Source organism: Arachis hypogaea, chromosome 19 (assembly GCF_003086295.3).
Source record: "Arachis hypogaea cultivar Tifrunner chromosome 19, arahy.Tifrunner.gnm2.J5K5, whole genome shotgun sequence".
NCBI lineage: Eukaryota > Viridiplantae > Streptophyta > Magnoliopsida > Fabales > Fabaceae > Arachis > Arachis hypogaea.
In genome coordinates, this window is record NC_092054.1 from 129,544,360 (window position 1) to 129,550,539 (window position 6,180).

The 6,180-nt window shown below is 35.3% G+C and overlaps 1 non-coding gene across 1 annotated transcript; it reads right to left on the reverse strand.

Annotated features, from left to right (window-relative positions):
• Positions 1–5,687: 5,687 nt before the first annotated feature.
• Positions 5,688–5,795, reverse strand: LOC112780401 (small nucleolar RNA R71). Its single transcript, XR_003191242.1, has one exon. It is a non-coding gene; the product is annotated as a small nucleolar RNA R71 (small nucleolar RNA).
• Positions 5,796–6,180: the final 385 nt, after the last annotated feature.

Here is a 6,180-nt window from a genome sequence, read left to right on the forward strand (position 1 = left end):
ACTTTTCTTTAGTCTTTATCTTTTCTTCAACTTTTTATCTTTCTTTTATCTTTGCCTCACTAATATGTTCTTACCACTCCCTAAGTGTTTTATGAAGGTAATTATGAGATTCTGCGCTTAAAGTTGTCTTTCTAAAGCTTTTACAGAAAACTGCCTTTTTCGCATTATTTTATTATTTTTATTAAAATATTATTTTTAATTAAATATTATTATTTATTATTTTATTATTAGATTTTCGAAAATTAACTTTACTTTAACCTTTAACCTTTAAAATTCACTTTTTACCACCCATAACTTTTAATATTTCTACTTTTACCACCCTAACTTTTGAAAATTACAAAATAACCCCCCAAACACCAAAATATTTACTTCCTTGCCCTTTTATGGATCAAAAAGGTGTTCTTCATTGTTCTTCACCACACTCAAAGTGTTTTTCGTGTTCTTCGTAAATTCTTCAGATTCTTTCTTTGTTTTTACCCGTTTTTCAGTCTTTTCAGCAACCGATTTTTACCATAATTCAAAATAAATTTCCAGCCACTAAAACCCCATCTTTTCTACATGATTTTAACAAAAATTGAACCTCAATTTAAGCTCTAGGGTTTTGTTTTCCAGCAGCCACAAGAACACACATTCATAGCTTGAATTTCATCAAATTTCATCAAATTTTCACCAAAATTTCAACAAGAATTACTCATACAAACAATCAATTTCAAGCACAGCCAAACCATATCATAATCACCAAACTAAAACACAATCTATCATGATTAAATTCGTCAATCCCTACCTGGTTTTGCTGCTCCTAATTCGGTTAAACTTTCAGGTGGTCCTTAAGCACTTTTTCCTCCTAAATCACATCAAGAACAACTTTAAATCCAAAAACTCTCAACTGACCAAATCTCACTCAGTATGTTAGGAAGAGATATCTCACCTTATACTTGCTGGAAATTCACGTTTCTTGGCCCTCAAGTCAAGTTAAGCATGATTCCTAAGGAAGAACATCAAGAAAACACATGTTTTGCATGGTTTTCCTTGAAAACCGAATTGAAATGGGAGGGAGACAGCCATCTCACCTTATTTCCATCCTTGATAAGTTACATGATTATGTAGAGGAAGAAGAGAGGATCATTTGGTGAAATCGGAGTTTTGATTTGAGTTTTAGTTCAGAAGAAATCAAGCTTTGAAGATTAAGTGTTCATGAAAGTTTCTCTCTTTTCTCTCTTGTTATTTTCGGCCAAAATGATGAAATGAGACAGCCTTGGAGGTCTTGGGGGTGTAAGGTGAGTTGTGATTGGTTGGCTTGGAGGTGGATTAAAATAATTTTAAAATATCTCTGGTGTACAACTACTAAAACTAGGTGTACCGGAACACTCGTAAAAACATCTCTAAAAATTATTTTCTGAGCTACTAGCATAAATGACACAAGTAACATATTTATTATGAGAATAGAACATGTATAATGAGGCCTTAGCATTGCTAAATTCATCAGAGAGTGCTGGTGCTAAGCTGCACCAGTAAACCGTAAACCCAGTTAAACCGATTTTCTGTTTTTAACAAAAACAGACCAGGTAACCTTATAATATCATTCAAGAATTTTCTAATACTAATATAATGATAATATTATACTATTATCTCTCTCCTCTGATGAATCGAGTCTGGTTTGTCAAATAGAGACTATTTACGAAAATCAGAATCAAAACTGCCAACCAATACGGTTCAAAAACTAGGTTCTTCGCGATTGCATTATTGAGCTTGCCTCAAAGGAGGTTCTAGCTTAAGGATGACATATTGATAATGAGGATTGAGATGCTTGATGATATAGCAGAGGTGTTCCCTTTACTAATCTTCTGGAGAAATCCGCACTTTCAGAAAAGATCTCATGTACTCGAAAATCAGGGTTGTTACAGGTGGTCGCGTGTGCAGCCCTTCAAAAATCACTGCCTGTTGATGAGCAGATAATTTATACGCTTTTTGGCATTGTTTTTAGTATATTTTAGTTAGTTTTTATTATGTTTTTATTAGTTTTTAAATAAAAATCACATTTCTGGACTTTACTATGAGTTTGTATGTTTTTCTGTGTTTCAGGTATTTTTTTGCTGAAATTGAGGGACCTGAGCAAAAATCTGATTCAGAGGCTAAAAAAGGACTGCAGATGCTGTTGGATTCTGACCTCCCTACACTTGAAGTGAATTTTCTAGAGCTACAGAAGCCCAATTGGTACGCTCTTAATTGCGTTGGAAAGTAGACATCCTAGGCTTTCCAGAAATATATAATAGTCTATATTTTGCCTGAGATTTGATGGCCCAAACAGACGTTCCAAGTTAGCTTAAGAATTTTGGCGTCAAAACGCCAGAACTGGCACAAAAGCTGGAGTTAAACGCCCAAACTGTCACAAAAGCTGGCGTTTAACTCCAAGAAAAGTCTCTACACATGGAAGCTTCAATGCTCAGCCCAAGCACACACCAAGTGGGCCCGGAAGAAGATTTCTGCATTAATTACCTATTTCTGTAACCCTAGGCTACTAGTCTTCTATAAATAGGACCTTTTGCTATTGTATTTTCATCTTTGAATCATGTTTTGATGATTGAACCCTCTTTGGGAGGCTGGCCATTTGGCAATGCCTAGACCTTTTGTTCTTATGTATTTTCAACGGTGGAGTTTCTACACACCATAGATTAAGGTGTGGAGCTCTGCTGTTCTTCATGAATTAATACAATTACTATTGTTTTTCTATTCAATTCAAGCCTACTTCTTCTCTAAGATATTCATTCGTTCTTCAACTTGATGAATGTGATGATTCGTGACACTCATCATCATTCTCACCTATGAACATGTACCTGACAACCACCTCTGTTCTACTAGCAATGGCTTGAATGCGTATCTCTTGGGTTTCTAATCTAAAATTGGAACCTTCGTGGTATAGGCTAGAATTATTGGCGGTCATTCTTGAGATCCGGAAAGTCTAAACCTTGTCTGTGGTATTCCGAGTAGGATCTGGGAAAGGATGACTATGACGAGCTTCAAACTCACGATTGTTGGGCGTGTGACAGACGTAAAAGGATCAATGGATCCTATTCCAACATGATCGAGAACTGACAGATGATTAGCCGTGCGGTGACAGCACATTTGGAACATTTTCACTAAGAGGACGGGAAGTAGCCATTGACAACGGTGATGCCCAACATAAAGCTTGCAATGGAAAGGAGTATGAATGGTTGGAAGAAGGCAATAGGAAAGCAGAGGTTCAAAAGGAACAAAGCATCTTCATACGCTTATCTGAAATTCCTACCAATGAATTACATAAGTATCTCTATCTTTATTCTATGTTTTATTCATCTTTTAATTATCAATCCTCTATTCCCATTTGAATCTGCCTGACTGAGATTTACAAGATGACCATAGCTTGCTTCAAGCCGACAATCTCCGTGGGATCGACCCTTACTCACGTAAGGTATTACTTGGACGACCCAGTGCACTTGCTGGTTAGTTGTGCGGAATTGTGACAAAGTGTGATTCACGTTTGAGAGCTCCAAGTCTTTGGCGCCATTGTTGATGATCACAATTTTGTGCACCAAGTTTTTGGCGCCGTTGCCGGAGATTGTTCGAGTTTAGACAACTGACAGTTCATCTTGTTGCTTAGATTAGGTACTTTTCTTTTTTATTTTTCAAAATTTTTAAGAATGAATTCTAGAGTTTCAAGGTGATGTTCTTATCATCACAAAAGCTTATTGATTCTCATCAATTTAGCTGCTGAATGTAATGTCCTGCTGAAGCTTAGCTAGCCATGTCTAATCTTTTTAGACTGAAGCTTTAGACTAACATTGCATGATTCCTGGAATTCTTATTAAAAGTTTTGAATCTATTTATTCTCTTTTCCATATAATTTTCGAAAAATCACAAAAAAATTTATAAAATCATAAAATCAAAAATATTTTTATGTCTCTTATTTGAGTCTAGTGCCTAATTTTTAAGTTTAGTGTCAATTGCATGTTTCTATTCTTCTTGCATTTTTCAAATATATGCTATGTTCTTCATTGATCTTCAAGTTGTTCTTGATGATTTCCTAGCTCTGATCTTTAAATTCTCTTGTTTTGTGTGTTTTGTTGTTTCTTACATGCATTTTCAAATTGTTATAGTCCTTAGTATACAAACTTCTAAGTTTGGTGTCTTGCATGCATTGTTTATTTGATCTTAGTTGCATTTTTTATTGTTTCTCATCATTAAAAATTGAAAAATATTTTCAAAATTGTGTCTTTTTAAGTCAATAATACAGAGAATTGAAGATTCAGAACATTCAGCAGAGGAATTAAACAGAAAAAGCTGGGCGTTCAAAACGCCCAGTGAAGAAGGAAAACTGGCGTTTAAACGCCAGCCAGGGTACCTAGCTGGGCGTTTAACACCCAAAAAGGTAGCATTTTGGGCGTTAAATGCCAGAATGGATACCATTCTGGGCGTTTAACGCCAGGAGGACACTAGAGGGAAGATTTTGTTTTTAATTCAAATTTTTTTTTTCAAATCTTCATAATTTTTCAAAATCAAATCTTTTTCAAATCATATCTTTTCAATCATATCTTTTCAAAATCAATTTCTTTTCAATTTTTTTATTTATTACTATTTTCGAAAATCCTTGCTACAATTAATAATTTAATTCAAAATTTTCTAGTTGTTACTTGCCTATTAAGAAAGGATCAAAAGTTTTAATTCTAGAATCATATCTTCTAATTTCTTGTTAGTCAAGTAATCAACTTTAATTTTAAAACTTTCTCTTTTTAATTTGATTTTCAATCATATCTTCTCAATCATATCTTTTCAATCACATCTTTTTCAACATTAAGTTTCAATCATATCTTTTTTATTTCTAATTTCAAAATCTTTTTCAAAAATCACTTAATTTCTTTCCCAATCTTAATTTTCGAAAAACCTTTACCAAATTTTCAAAATTTCTTTTAATTTCAAAAATTCTTCCCCTCTTCTCATATCCTTCTATTTAAGGACTAACACTCCTCCACTATCAACAATTCAAACTCTATCCCTCTTGATAAGTTCGAATTCTTCTCTTTCTACCTCCTCCTTCTATTTTTCTTTTCCTCTGACACCTCAAGGAATCTCTATACTGTGACATAGAGGATTCCATACTTTCTTCTTCTCTCTTTCATATGAGCAGGAGTAAGGACAAAGATATTCTGGTTGAGGCTGATCCTGAACCCGAAAGGACCTTGAAGAGAAAGCTGAGAGAAGCTAAAGTACAACTCTCTATAGAGGACCTAACAGAGCTTTTCAAACAAGAAGAAGCCATGGCAGCCAAAAACACCAACAATGCAAGGAAGGTACTTGGTGACTTTACTGCACCTACTCCTGACTTCTATGGGAGAAGCATCTCTATCCCTGCCATTGGAGCAAACAATTTTGAGCTTAAGCCTCAATTAGTTTCTCTAATGCAACAGAATTGCAAGTTTCATGGACTTCCATTGGAAGATCCTCATCAGTTCTTAGCTGAATTCTTGCAAATCTGTGACACTGTCAAGACTAATGGGGTTGATCCCGAGGTCTACAAGCTTATGCTTTTTCCCTTTGCTATAAGAGACAGAGCTAGAACATGGTTGGATTCACAACCTAAAGAAAGCCTGAACTCTTGGAAAAAGCTAGTTAATGCCTTCTTGGCAAAGTTCTTTCCACCTCAAAAATTGAGCAAGCTTAGAGTGGAAGTCCAAACCTTCAGACAGAAGGAAGGTGAATCCCTCTATGAAGCATGGGAAAGATACAAGCAATTGATCAGAAGGTGTCCTTCTGACATGCTTTCAGAATAGAGCATCATAGGTATCTTCTATGATGGTCTGTCTGAACTGTCCAAAATGTCATTGGATAGCTCTGCTGGAGGATCTCTTCATCTGAAGAAGACGCCTGCAGAAGCTCAGGAACTCATTGAAATGGTTGTAAATAACCAATTCATGTACACCTCTGAAAGGAATCCTATGAATAATGGGACAAATCAGAAGAAAGAAGTTCTTGAGATTGATACTCTGAATGCCATACTGGCTCAGAACAAAATATTGACTCAACAAGTCAATATGATTTCTTAGAGTCTGTCTGGAATGCAAGCAGCAACAGGCAGTACCAAAGAAGCTTCATTTGAAGAAGAAGCTTATGATCCTGAGAACCCAGCAATGGAAGAGGTGAATTACA